This window comes from Megalobrama amblycephala, linkage group LG6, assembly GCF_018812025.1.
Source record: "Megalobrama amblycephala isolate DHTTF-2021 linkage group LG6, ASM1881202v1, whole genome shotgun sequence".
Lineage (NCBI taxonomy): Eukaryota > Metazoa > Chordata > Actinopteri > Cypriniformes > Xenocyprididae > Megalobrama > Megalobrama amblycephala.
The window spans coordinates 33,146,831-33,161,349 of record NC_063049.1 but is presented as its reverse complement, the minus strand read 5'-3'; the positions used below and the strand labels follow the sequence as shown (position 1 = coordinate 33,161,349).

General features: G+C 36.7%; 1 protein-coding gene across 1 annotated transcript in view; it reads right to left on the bottom strand.

The window, feature by feature from the left end:
- Window positions 1–10,975, bottom strand: part of acod1 (aconitate decarboxylase 1) — a 42,157-nt gene extending 31,182 nt beyond the window's left edge. Inside the window, exon 1 of the mRNA XM_048194168.1 lies at window positions 10,905–10,975. The gene's annotated coding sequence lies outside the window, so the exon portion shown is untranslated. The remainder of the gene's footprint in view (window positions 1–10,904) is intronic.
- Window positions 10,976–14,519: the final 3,544 nt, after the last annotated feature.

The following is a 14,519-nucleotide window of genomic DNA, read 5'->3' as shown; positions in this document are numbered from 1 at the left end:
CCACCGGGATGTCTCATAGGTGTTGAGGATGAGTGTATCGTTGAGCCTACATTCAGTATGAGGAAAATACTTAAGTACTGTTAAAATAAGATACTCTAAGACTTTTACTCAAGCCATATTAGAATTGGTGACTTGTAACTTGTAATGGAGTTATTTTTGCTGCAAGGTATCTGTACTTTTACTCAAGTATGGTTTTCAGGTACTCTTTACACCTCTGTTATAGGGATCATCATTAGATATCAACCCATTACTTAAATGATAAGTATATATATTTTTTAAGGTATTAAAATTGCCCTGGGGTCTCTGAGACCTCGAACAGTGCATGGTGGTTCATTTCAAGCACTGTGGAAGCTAATTTGCAGTATTCGTTTTTATTTTTATGGTATAAATGTTCAGTAAAACACCTGGGAGGTTCTTACTAATACTCAAAAACTCATTTGTGTTTAATAAGCAAGTCTGACCACAATTGTTTGAAATTATTGAGCAGCTATGCAAGAAATAAAAGCATTTTTATGTCATAACACTGTTAACATCTTAAGGAAGGAAAAACTATTATATGTGGTCTAAATAAGCATTTACCATAAGACACGGTTCTTGTAGCACAAACGGTATGTTGCATTCAGGTGATTAAAAGTAGCTTGACATATTCACAGCAGTGAATAAGGATGAACCACCTGAGGAGGAGGATTTGTGCCGCTCTGTTGCCTGTCTTGCCAGCTTGCAGCTGCCGCAGTGTTCAAATACAAGGAAACTATGTAAAATTCATACATTTAAATCCATTGGGCAAATCAGTATTCATGCATTCCCTGTTCTAATCAGAGGTGTAAGAACATGAGCGTCTTTAAAAGTTGAACAAAAAAAAGTGTAAAACGCTGCAAAGAAGAATAATACAGCCTCAAACCACACTTTGAGTTATGATTATAGGCTTTAATTGTTTCCGTAATTCCACAACAGTTTACGGAGCATGGGAAGCCTCTGTCTTTTAATCCAGTTACAAATAATACCTTGGCTCACCTCCATTCTAAGCCCAGGCATTTGTTTCTATGACAACAGCTGCGTCATCAACCCCAGAGAACACTTGATCAACATACTGCCATCTTTAGAAGATCTGAGGTCACTACTTAAACCTTGGATACAAATAAACCTTCCAATGTATGTATTGTGTTTCTCAAACACAATCAAAGTGATTCAGTTACCAGCTTCCACATCATATAATCAATGCAGCAGTCGGGATGTTGTTCAAACACCAAACATATATTTTGTCAATGTAATGTATTGCTTTAATATGTACTGATGTAAGTACACTGAATAATCTCCCACACATTATAATTAAATAATACAAAAGCTCACATGTACTCCACGATCTGAACCAAAAGTCTCAAACTGGCATCTTGTGAAGCTTAGAGGCCATATGGTTCATTCTAGTCATAAAAATGCAAGTTTGGCCTTGTGTTGTTGCTCAAGTGCTTGCATTTGTCACTGGGACCATGTTGTAGTATTGCTTCAGCTTAGACGGACTTGTTAATTTATGGAATAAGGCTCTCCTTATAGCTTACATTTGTCCTTGCTCTCCCTTGCTTCATATCAGATGTCATTGCAGGCACAATGCCAAAAACATCTGATTCGAGGTCATGCACCACTACCCTTATCACAAAGCTGTTAACATCTGTCTAGTTAAAGTCATGGACCACTGGTTCTCTGTAGTGCTAAATTGCACTTTATCTTCATTCTAAATGATTAAGAAATAATGAGAGCATATTCTTTATTTGCTTTGCCTTGTTTAATGTATGATTGTCAACACAGTACACTCTAAAAAAAAAGGTGCTATAGTACTAAAAGTGGTTCTTTGGTTCTTAATTATAGAGGAACCACTTAAAGTGCTGTATAGCACCAAATCTTGGTGCTTCAGTGGTTCTTCAGCAGTTCTTCAGCGGTTCTTTGGGATGACTGAGGTGCTATATAGCACCGCTACCATATACAGAACCGGTTAAGCCCCTGTATGGTTCTTCAGCGGTTCTTTGGGGTGGTTAAGGTGCTATATAGCACCACTGCTGTACAAAGAACCTGTTAAGCCCCTTTAAAGGACCAAAGAACCACTGTTGGTGCTGTTTAGCACCATTTTTGTTGAAGAAATAAAATGCGATATGGCACCTCTTATGGGTTCTACATAGCACCGTTTGACAAAGTTGCTGTAGAGCACCTTTAAAGATATGGTGCTACATAGCACCAAAAGTGGTTCCCCTATGATTATGAGCCAAGAACCACTTTTAGTGCTATATGGCACTTTTTTTTTTAGAGTGTAGCTTAAAGGTGCCCTAGAATTAAATATTGAATTTATATTGGCATAGTTGAATAACAAGAGTTCAGTACATGGAAAAGACATACACTGAGTTTCAAACTCCATTGTTTCCTCCTTCTTATATAAATCTCATTTGTTTAAAAGACCTCCGAAGAACAGTCGAATCTCAACATAATACCGACTGTTACGTAACTGTAATGTTAGCTTTAGCCACGCAGCATAGCCTCAAACTCATTCAGAATCAAATGTAATACATCCAAATAAATACTATACTTACATGATCCGATGTATGCAAGCAGCATGCTTGACGAACATCTTGTAAAGATCCATTTTGAGGGTTATATTAGCTGTGTAAACTGTGTTTATGCTGTTCAAGGCAAGCGCGAGCTCCAGGGGAGGGGGAGCACGAGAATTAAAGGGGCCGCAACCTATCGGTGCATAGTTAATGATGCCCCAAAATAGGCAGTTAAAAAAATTTATTAAAAAAAAAATCTATGGGGTATTTTGAGCTGAAACTTCACAGACGCATTCAGGGGACACCTTAGACTTATATTACATCTTTTAAAAAGAAGTTCTAGGGAACCTTAAAGTCCAATTGATTCCGTTTTAAAAATGCAGGATTATTGCACAATTATCAGCCCATTTTGAAAATACACAGGTAAGTAGCCACAAAATGTACACACAACATGGTAGCATTAGTATTAGTGTGATATAATCTCTTAGTAGCCTTATCTGAGTAAAGTCCTTCAACTAACGTCACATATGGTAACTCTCCCATGATACACACAAGTATACAGAAAGGAACATTATCTGCAAAGTACTGTTTCATAATAGAGCAAATGCCACCCACAGGAATTATGTCAATGCAGAGCTAGAAATTTATTCACCTACACAAATTATTAAGAAAACTATAGAGAACAAAAAATGAACTTTGGTAGAGAATAATTCATATAGGTCTAATAAAAATACAAGATTCACATTTCTTCTTTTATAAACTCATTCATATAATCATTCCATACCCTGCTGAAAAATCCAGCATAAACCAGCATGAATTTCATGTTGGTCCAGGTTAGTTTGAGCTGGTAAAGGGCTAATCTAGCCAGTGGACCAGCATAGTTATGCTTTTCTCAAACAAAATTGAGCTGATGTCCGATCCACCAAATCCTGCTTCCAATGCAAATTATGCTGGTGACCAGGATTTTTCAGCAGGGTAAGTAATTGTATCTCTTTTTTAAACAGGGAGGTAAAAATCCCATTTGTTTTTTTCCATATGGACAAAATGAATTAAGTTATTAATCCACAGTATACATTTAATGCTAATTGAGTACATAATGTTATTTTGGCATCTGCTAGAATACATTTACATAAATTAAAGTAAAAAAAAAAAAAAAAAAAAAGACTATATTTTTCTCATACTTCACATTGCTGCAGTATCTCTTTTCACATTCAGCTTAAAACACTCTGTTTTAGTGCTTGTCTCTTTAAAGCCCGGCTTTCTGAAAAGCACAGTCTGCTCTGATTGGTCAGATGGCCCAAGCTGTTGTGATTGGTCAGCTGCTTAAAGTGTGTGTTGAAATGTAATACCCATTACCATAATCAGATATTCAGAAGCTGAGGCTTCATTAGCAGCTGTGAACAGCATTATACCTATTTGGTAAATACGGCATCTGTTTTGGATGTCCATACAATGCTTTTTTGCCCTTGCAGCGAATAGACACATAGCAAATTCACTGACCCAGCTGTTCTTTGAGGGTGGATCAAAGCAATAGGCAGGCATTAAATGTGTAACATGGTGACTTGAATAAGTCACGGATATAATAGAGTGCTGCATATTTTTGTAGGCCAAAACCAAGAAGCGAGTTAGCATTTTTAACACTTCCAGTCGTCCTGAAGTCAAAGGGCTTTTTTGAACAGGTTTTTGGTTAAATACTTAAGCTCAAGATACGTTTTATTCTACAACATATAATACATTGTAAAACCCTAACTTTTGATATATTTTTTAAAGCTTTTACTTGTCTTGAAAAAGGTTGTTACTAGCATGTGGCTAAATAGGACTACAGAGGTTGTCTGGAACATTAAACGTCATCACAGAAAAACCAGGGTGATTCTAACTTCTGGTTTGGCCTACAAAAATACGGAAATGAAGTGTTTCTGCTGAAGAGATTAATTACTTTGGTGTGGACTTTGTGCTTTGTAACAACACTACTGGAATGCTTTTAGCCAGTCAGATTTGAACTAACTGTTAGTATTACTTAATCCAAAACATTCTGTCAAGTCATTTTTGTTAAATTCAAAAAACAAATTCTTAAAGGGATAGTCCACCTAAAAATGAAAATTTGATGTTTATCTGCTTACCCCCAGTGCATCCAAGATGTAGGTGACTTTTTTTCTTCAGTAGAACACAAATGATGATTTTTAACTGCAACCGCTGCAGTCTGTCAGTCAGATAATAGGAGTGAATGGGAACTTCTTTTATAAGAGTAAATAAAACTTGCTTAGACAAATCCAAATTAAACCCTGCGGCTCGTGACGACACATTGATGTCCTAAGACACGAAACGATCGGTTTGTGCGAGAAACCGAACAGTATTTATATCATTTTTTACCTCTAATACACCACTATGTCCAACTGCGTTCAGCACTCTGTTAGTGAGGTCTGATCGCGCTCTGACAACGGCAGTGATGTCTCGCACTCATTGAAATATAAGAGCAAGACATCACTTCCGCTGTCAGAGCGCGATCAGAGCCGCTCTGACAGGGCTTGTCACGAGCCGCAGAGTTTAATTTGGATTTGTCTAAGCAAGTTTTATTTACTCTTATAGTAGAAGTTCCCATTCACTCCTATTATTTGACTGACAGACTGCAGCGGTTGCAGTTAAAAATCATCATTTGTGTTCTACTGAAGAAAAAAAGTCACCTACATCTTGGATGCCCTGGGGGTAAGCAGATAAACATCAAATTTTCATTTTTGGGTGAACTATCCCTTTAAGGCTTTTCAAGTATCACAAAGAGGGACATTCCATCATTTCATATGCATTTCAAATGGCAAACTGGTGAGCCCAATGCATAGAAGAATATTTTAAAATGAGCTCTCATTAATTTCAAGAAATTGTGGATGAAAATAGCATGTGGTGACACTGGAATATGAGGATGTGCTTTTTTATAAGGCAAACTGTGACATGAGGAGTCCAGAAATGACACATAATCACAGATATATGGGTGATAAACTAAAAGATGTGTGACAAGAAGGCCTGGTGTCCCAGACAGGATGATTAAACCAGAATCAGGCTTTAGTTCAATTTGGGCATTTAAGTGGCTTTTATAAATGTGCCTTAGAAAAAAAAACCTCACTGGTGTGCATCTTGAGACAAAACAATGGCACAGTGCAAGTTGCTTTCAGTTAAAACAGCTCAAACATGCATTTTAGTCTAGGACTAGCTTTTCTGTGAAACCGCGGGGGAAGTGTCTTAAAGTATGATCTTTAAGTATGAATCTATAAGACTAAAAACTTAATAAAGTGTACATGTCCTTGTAGAATTTTAAAAGTGTGATTGTGTATATACGAAAATCTGCCTGAAGCTGTAATTTGCCAATACACCATAAACTTCACACCACACTTGGATCTCTTGAGACCATCAAAATCATTTAGCAGGGAAAATGAAGAATATCTTGTGACTTAATATTCAGCTGCATGCCCAGCTCAGCACAATGGCGGCTGAAATCACAGCAGGCTAAAAAACCTCATATTGGCATAATAACTTCAAGCATATCTGCTTCCTCCAGCTGTGGCCACCTTAGCATTCATGAGCAGTGAAACATTTTCCATGTCACTGAAAATGAAGGGCCAGCACATTTCATTGGAGGCCAAGCATTAGACAGAGCAGTACAGTAAGATAGAAGACAAGTATAGATTGGATCTTTGAAGTATGCCATCAAGGGAAATTAGAAATCAGTGCCTGCAGTGATAGCACTCGGCTTAGGTCCTGACATAAAAAATGAAACACTTTCTACCCCCACACCAAATCTCCATTTGACTGAAGAGTGGGTGCTGTGCCCCTCTTTAAAAAATCCCTTTGATTCTCACACCTGCAAGAATCCTTCCCTCATCCACTTGAGGCAGGTAGCCACTCACTCCTCATGTGTATGTTTGACTCTAAAGTGCGGAGGAGAAATGATGCGGCATCTGCAAACTATGATTGAGAGTTGTGCTGCGTGTCACTGCCAGGTTACTAAGTGCCGGTTTAATGGCCACTTTAGTCAATAAGCATATTACCCACCTCCACGAAACAACAGAAGCCTCCTGCACAGAAAGGCTGATAATAACAAGGCATGACAAAACACTAGAAAAGGGGGATAAAACTCAACTCCCTGTGCAATTTACCAAAACAGGACCACTATAATATCCAAACAGACCTCTGCATTAATTGAAGACTTTCAGGAAACTCACAGTGTTGTAAAACTAAATGTGAGCTGCATAAAAAAGGCAATTGCACATTTGCCTCCACAGCGCTAGAACAAAATGGGAACATTCTTTATCCTTAATCGACCCAAGGTATTGCTTAGAGCTACAGTCCGGGACACATCAGGATCTAACTTGATTTCCTTTCACTACATCAAAAGGTCCTAGAACAATCCATTTCAAAGCGCCACAAGAAGCTTATGCTTATCGTGACAAAAGATAAGCTTGTTGAGAAATAAAAAATAAAAAAAAATCACTGATAAAAGTAGCAAACCAAAACACATTAAATTTGTAAGACTTGATTTTCCTGCTAGACAAAAACAGAGATCAAGCATCCTGCAATAAAATAATACAACTTATCTGGAAAAAAAGATCTCAAAGAAGTAGCAAAGGACAACGCCTTGCTCTAACCCCAAAAGGACAATGCCTCCCCCACCACACACACACACGCACGCACGCACGCACGCACGCACGCACGCACGCACACACACACACACACACACACACACACACACACACACACACACACCTTCCCTTCCCCCTGACTCAAGTCACTGAAAATTCTTCAAGACATATAATGTAACTTGTGTATCTATTGTTTTTCCCTTTTTATGTTTGGTATCATTTCAAATGGTAAAATGGACTCAATTTCACAGCTGTCACTGGTATTATGAAGAAGACTGAAAACTAAGGAAAATTCTGTCCTCTTTTTGGGTGGTGCCTTTTGTGAAAACCCACTCCTCTTTCCCCAAAACAGGTGTTGGTGTAGTAAATATTTATAACCCTTTTGTTCTAGTCTGTATATAAGGTAAATTGCAAAGCAGTCGTGGGCGATTTTCTGTAGCCAGAAACCCCCACACAGTGATGGACAAGTGTCTTCAAACACTAATCCACCACTGTGTGTATATGCATTTCAATTGATGTTATGCATTCATTATTTCTGAATTGGCTTCGAATTGTCCAACTATGAAATTGACATTTTTACTTGACAAATAAAATGTTATATTTGATTTACTCTGGATTCTTCTGAAATCATTATGACCAGTAGATTATTGGAGTCCATATTTCCGCAAATCTGCGTCAGGATAGATTAAAACTAAAGGCTCAATGAAAGAAGCATGTGGGCACATCATGGGACCTTTTGATTTTTGTCTATCAACTGGCTTAGCAAGTTGCAGTATCGTGACTAAGAAAACTGTGTTTTTGTATGAACAAGCATGTGGCGGTTCAACTCAAATGCATTAGTATACTCTGCACCCTCTGACTAAGATCAGAGCTGGCGAGTTTGTGATCGTGAAAAGAACTTAACGGCCGAAGTGACTTTTCTAAGTGATATGGGTCCGTAATGAAAGAATAATTGAAAATATGAGATACCCAGAATAATCAAATATCTAAATTAATACATAACAAATGATTAATTTCTAATTGGAAACACAACCTAATAATAAGAATCATTTGAAATTGGAGTCAGATTAAACAAGTGAAATTAAGTGAACTTCACAGAGGCACTGAAAAGGCATACACGCGTTAACCTTCGCCAGGCCGTCGGATTCCGTTTTTGGGCCGATGGGGGGTTCTTTACAAATTAAAAAAAAAAAAACAGTGATAAGATAGCATACAAGTTTGAAGTCATGTTAAAAAAGTGATTTGGTGTATCGGATATGTGTCACAATTGGGAAGAAAAATAAAATATTGCAACTTCCAATTCATGCCGACTTAAAGCCCTTCAAGCTCTCTTTATTATTACAATGTATAGGCTACTAATTTGCTGGACTAATTAGTTATGGGTAATATGATTCTTGAATAGTGCACTGGACAACTTAAAAGCTACTACCAGACCAATACTTTTGACTTTTTTTCTTTCGCCTGAGCTGTAAATAAATACCATGTGACTACTGACTGTAGCTCTTCAGGTAAAGGACTTCTTTAGTGGCATCAAACCAGTGTTTTGTTTTCGTTTTTTACTGAAACTAAAACTATTATAAATGGTTTTGTTAATTGAAATAAAGCTAAAATGACTTTGGCAACTAACTAAAAGGTAAAAGTAGTTGAAGTACTAAAATTAATAAAACTAAAACTGAAAAACAAAACAAAACCCAAAGCTATATTGAAACATGAAACAAAATAAAATAAAACAAAAATTTGAACAAAAACTAATAAAAAGCACATCAAATTACTGAAAAGTTTGCTAAATGAAAGCTTTTTCAAAGTTAATAAATATATAAATAACACTGCATCAAACACAGCATATTAGGGGAAAAAAAACAATATATAGGAATAAAAACATGAATAAAAAGTCAATTTCTTACATTAACCTAACAATAAAATTAACATTTTTATATATGAATATCTTTAGAGTGGTACAGGTACTGAATGATTATTCCTTTATTTTGTAAATGTTACCTAGCAAAAGATTAGTGTAGTACCTCGCAGGTGATGTTCAGTGAGAAACTAAAACCATGGCAACTAGACATGGCTGACATCAATAATGCAGACTAAAATTAGCATCAGTCCAGATAGCAGGTGGGAGAGCTTGGGGGTGGAGGAAACCTTCTACCCAGCAAACTAAAGACACTCAGACAATGAGATCGGACATCTGTAGCACCTCTTTAACTGAATTTCAAAGATCTGTTTATGCATGTTCCACAGGTCAATTAACTGTTCATTTGGGCTAACAGCGCCTCCTGGAGCTGACTGCGCTTCAATTAGAAACAACATGATGTGGGAGGGAAATCACAAACAGTCTCTGCTTTTATGCATACTTAAGTATCTGAAGTTAGAAAATTATTGAAATCAATTATACAGCCTGGCTCCCTCTAGTGTACAACATTAATATCAACCTTCATCTTTCATTTGAAATAGCTGACTGTTTATAATTTGCTGTATAATTAGCCTTCCGAGCATGATACATTTATGAAACTAAGCACGTTTGCCTTAAAGGGTTAACAATTCAACAATTTCTTCTCTTCCCATTCAGTCTCCTACGCAGTTGACACTGTACACACACCCCTTTTCCAACAGCACAAACCACGTGCTAGTTCAGATCTAGTGCTATTGCCAGTTCGATCCCTGCGTTCCATTCGGAAGGGCTCATCCCTATGTCCTAATCCCTTCAAAGGGTTTACCCTCCGGAGTGAGAGCTTTGAAACTCTTTTTTTGGAACTCACTTCAGCGTCATCTTGATGAGACAATCAAGGAGGCGCCTTCTGTGACGCCAAACAACTTCCCTGTGCAAAGGATCATGGGGGCCAGAAGTGTCCATCAGTTGTACCCTTCGAAATCCTTCATTCCGAAGGGCCCTCTTAAGTGGCCAGTTTTGAGCACTTCGGTTTGGAACGACCCTTCAATATGGCGGCCATGATTGTTTTCATTCCAAAGTGCCCTTCGGAGGGTGATATATCCCGTTTGGAACGCACCAACAAACACACCAAGCTTGTTCGAGATGCAAGGCTCATGGGTTTCATCAAAAATATCTTAATTTGTGTTCCGAAGATGAAGAAAGGTCTTACAAGGTGTGGAGCGACATGAGGGTGAGTAATTAGACTTTTTCAAAGACTGTGATGACGCGTTTTAATGGTCATCAGCATCGTAAATCCGGCAAAGTTTTTTATATTTTCATTTTTACATTTTTTATGTACATTTATAACATTATACTTTGTATTATATTATCTTTGCATCAAATTACAAAAAACTAGTTAACGCTGATGTGAGGGTGTTTGTAATACCCCTGATAGCACACGTACATCTCGGAGACGTCTATTTGATGTGCGTGTTTACGTCTGGAAGACGTATTATTTAGGGTGTTTGCTCATCTGGAATACGTCTATAGGACGTATCCTGTCAGATGTCAAATAGACGTTTAGAAGACGTCTTTAAGATGTTTATGATTTAGAATGTATGTAAAACTGACATCTTAAAGACGTCTATTAGATGTTTGTAAACAGCAGATGCTTTCCAGATGAAGTGATCTTTAACAGACGTCTTGCAGACGTACGTGTGCTATCTGGGACAGTGGCTGTGGGAGTGACGGTCAAATATTTCCTCTTTTGAAAGTTATGAAAACATTGTGGAGTTTTTCCTTTTGCTATTTGAACAAATGGGAATGCAAAAATATATATTTAATGTTGTCTCTTACAACAACACTTACGTTTAGACGTCGCCGGAAGTAAATTTACCCTGCGATGCCGAGCGCCGGATACACAAAACCCGGAAGTGTGAAAAAGGCTAATTGGGTGGACTAACCCTTTAATCAAAACCTGCTGCTCCAATGCACAAATAATCTTACAGCTATTAAGACATGAACTCAAAAAGGAAAAAAAGCATTTTAAAAATAATGCATGGCGTAGGGCTTCCATATAGTGCACAAATATTTATTTATTTATTTATTTTTTGTAGTACACAAAGAATCTTACCACTAATCAGACGTATGGATTTAGAAAGAAAACTTTACTGCCTGCCACTGCAATCCTATGGAAGCCCGTTTCCGCCACTAAAAAAAAAAAAAAAAAAAACCCCACTAAAAAAAAAAAAAAAAAAAAAGCCACTAATTGCGACTTTATATCTCAGAATTCTGACTTTATATCACGCAATTGCGACTTTTTATCTCAGAATTCTGACTTTTTAACTCGCAATTGCGAGTTTATATCTCACAATTGCGAGTTATAAAGTCAGAATTCTGAGATATAAAGTCGCAATTGCGTGATATAAAGTCAGAATTCTGAGATATAAAGTCGCAATTGCGTGATATAAAGTCAGAATTCTGAGATATAAAGTCGCAATTGCGTGATATAAAGTCAGAATTCTGAGATATAAAGTCGCAATTGCGTGATATAAAGTCAGAATTGCGAGATATAAAGTCGCAATTGCGAGTTATAAAGTCAGAATTCTGAGATATAAAGTCGCAATTGCGTGATAAAAAGTCAGAATTCTGAGATATAAAGTCGCAATTGTTTGATAAAAAGTCAGAATTCTGAGATAAAAAGTCGCAATTGCGTGATAAAAAGTCAGAATTCTGAGACATAAAGTCGCAATTGCGTGATAAAAAGTCAGAATTCTGAGATAAAAAGTCGCAATTGCGTGATAAAAAGTCAGAATTCTGAGATAAAAAGTCGCAATTGCGTGATAAAAAGTCAGAATTCTGAGACATAAAGTCGCAATTGCGTGATAAAAAGTCAGAATTCTGAGATAAAAAGTCGCAATTGCGTGATAAAACGTCAGAATTCTGAGATATAAAGTCGCAATTGCGTGATAAAAAGTCAGAATTCTGAGATAAAAAGTCGCAATTGCGTGATAAAAAGTCAGAATTCTGACTTTTTTTCTCGCAATTAACTGATGGTCAGTATCTCTGTCTGTAACAGTGCATCCAACGATAGCCGTGCTGCCGTGAAGTCTGAAGCTGTTGGTGTATAAAATGTGCCACTTCAGCTTTGTCTGATTTATTGCACCTCCGCCACAGCTGATTCTTCTTCTTATTATGATTATTATTATATTGTTATTATTGTGTAAAATTCATTAGTGTATCCATTCTGTTAAAAACAACTTTTATTGCCCAAATACCTTGACTGTAATTTGCACAATTGCATGATTCTACCCTTGAGTTGCAAAGTTAATGAAACATGATAGGTATTGGTTGTTTTAGTATTAAGCCACTAGATGGCAGTAAAAGCTGTTTTTTCTCCTTGAAACGCTGTGTACAAGGTTACCGTGGAAACATTCTACATGCATATTCCTGCATAATGCATATGTCCGGAGACTAATCTTTATGTGTCTCCTCCAGTAAAATCAATATTTCTTTATTGGTAAATCGGCGCTAAAAATAATTTTGATGTTTTTGATAATTTTGATAATTTATGATGTCCTTTATTTTATGTATAATAATAACAACAAAGCAGCATTCCTGATGGTCTATTTAATGTATAATAATAACAAAGCAGTAATCCTGATGGTCAGTCGCACTGAAAGGAAACGCAAGCTAAGTAAGAACTGTGAGAAATAACGTTTCACACATTAGTGAGAAAAAGTCAGAATTCTGAGATATAAAGTCGAAATTGCGAGAAATAAAGTCAGAATTCTGACTTTTTATCACGCAATTGCGACTTTATATCTCAGAATTCTGACTTTTTATCACGCAATTGCGACTTTATATCTCAGAATTCTGACTTTTTATCACGCAATTGCGACTTTATATCTCAGAATTCTGACTTTATAACTCGCAATTGCGACTTTATATCTCAGAATTCTGACTTTATATCACGCAATTGCGAGTTTATATCTCAGAATTCTGACTTTTTATCATGCAATTGCGAGTTTATATCTCAGAATTCTGACTTTTTATCTCGCAATTGCGACTTTATATCTCAGAATTCTGACTTTATAACTCGCAATTCTGAGATAAAAAGTCGCAATTAATCTTTTTTTTTTTTTTAGTGTTTTTTTTTTTTTTTTTTTTTTTAGTGGCGGAAACGGGCTTCCATACTATCCAATCCCATTCCCAACGCAGCCCGTTTTGAGTGTTCGGAGAGGGCCAACAACAGCCACTCACAACAGGAGGATCGTTAAGTAATACAAGCAGCCAATCAAAAATAAGAGTTTAAGATAAGGCCAGCAGCCAATAGCATTTGTTAACACGGTTAGGTCCCCGCCCCCTGTGTTGACTTCGGTACATAAAAAAGATTTCAGCTCGTGCGTGTGTAATAAAAAAATAAGAAATCAAACGCATGTGCAATATCAGAATATGATCCATGAGTGACAGCAGCCTAATATTGACTAAATAACTTACTTTAATAAGGATTCATCTAGGCTATATTTAATTAATACATTGAAGATGCAGTGTTATTTTACATTTGATTAGTTGTTAGATCTACCTGAAAAGCACTGTTTATTTCATTTGCATCTTTCTCTTCTGTTATGTGCCATTGTTTGTATTTTTATTATATGCTCTTATTTTATTACAGACCTTTTACTTAACTTTAATAGTGTTTGAAATTTATATATTATAACTATATTTTATATTTGTCGATTTTTTTTATTTTTATTTGCATTGTTCTTGCATTCCATGTAAAAAGTCTGGTGAGTGAAATAAAAATAGCCAATGGTGACTCAAGCTTCAGTGTGTCGATAGAGGGTTGGTATTAATGGAAATCTAAAGTAATCCCAATAAATATCTTGTAGATAAAGCCATAAAAATCCAAATCTGAGTGGAAAACTGCTGGAAGGAAATTCCATCTAAATGTTCCATCTAGAAAAAAAAATTTCACTCACTTTTCAGCCTCAGGTGATCAAACTGTCAAACTGATAAATGCAATTGTAGCCTAAGGTTCCCTACAGGGTAGAAAAGACAGCAAAATACACAAGGGGAGACAGAGAGAGACTTAGGACACTGATATGAGAACCAGCCGATGCTCTCCATCAGAAGCAAGAAAACCAGAAAACTGTTCTGCATAAATTATCATCGTAATGCTCTTGAGGTCCTGATACATCCAGCAGTAAATTCCCAAAAGATGTTAGCAGTGTGCAATTGTAATGTCATTAGGCAACTGCAACAAAAATACACACTCACTTGAAAACATAGTATCATGGGAAATGCAGTGTAGTACTGTGATAAAAATACATGAACCACTGGAAAATGTATTGGATGAAAATCCCCTGCAACCACTATGAAAGATGACTCAATGTTACTTGAAGACAGTAACGGTGAATTTAGCCTAGTTTTAGGTGTAGAAATCTGATTAATAAGAGATAAGTCAAGTAAATCACACCCAGG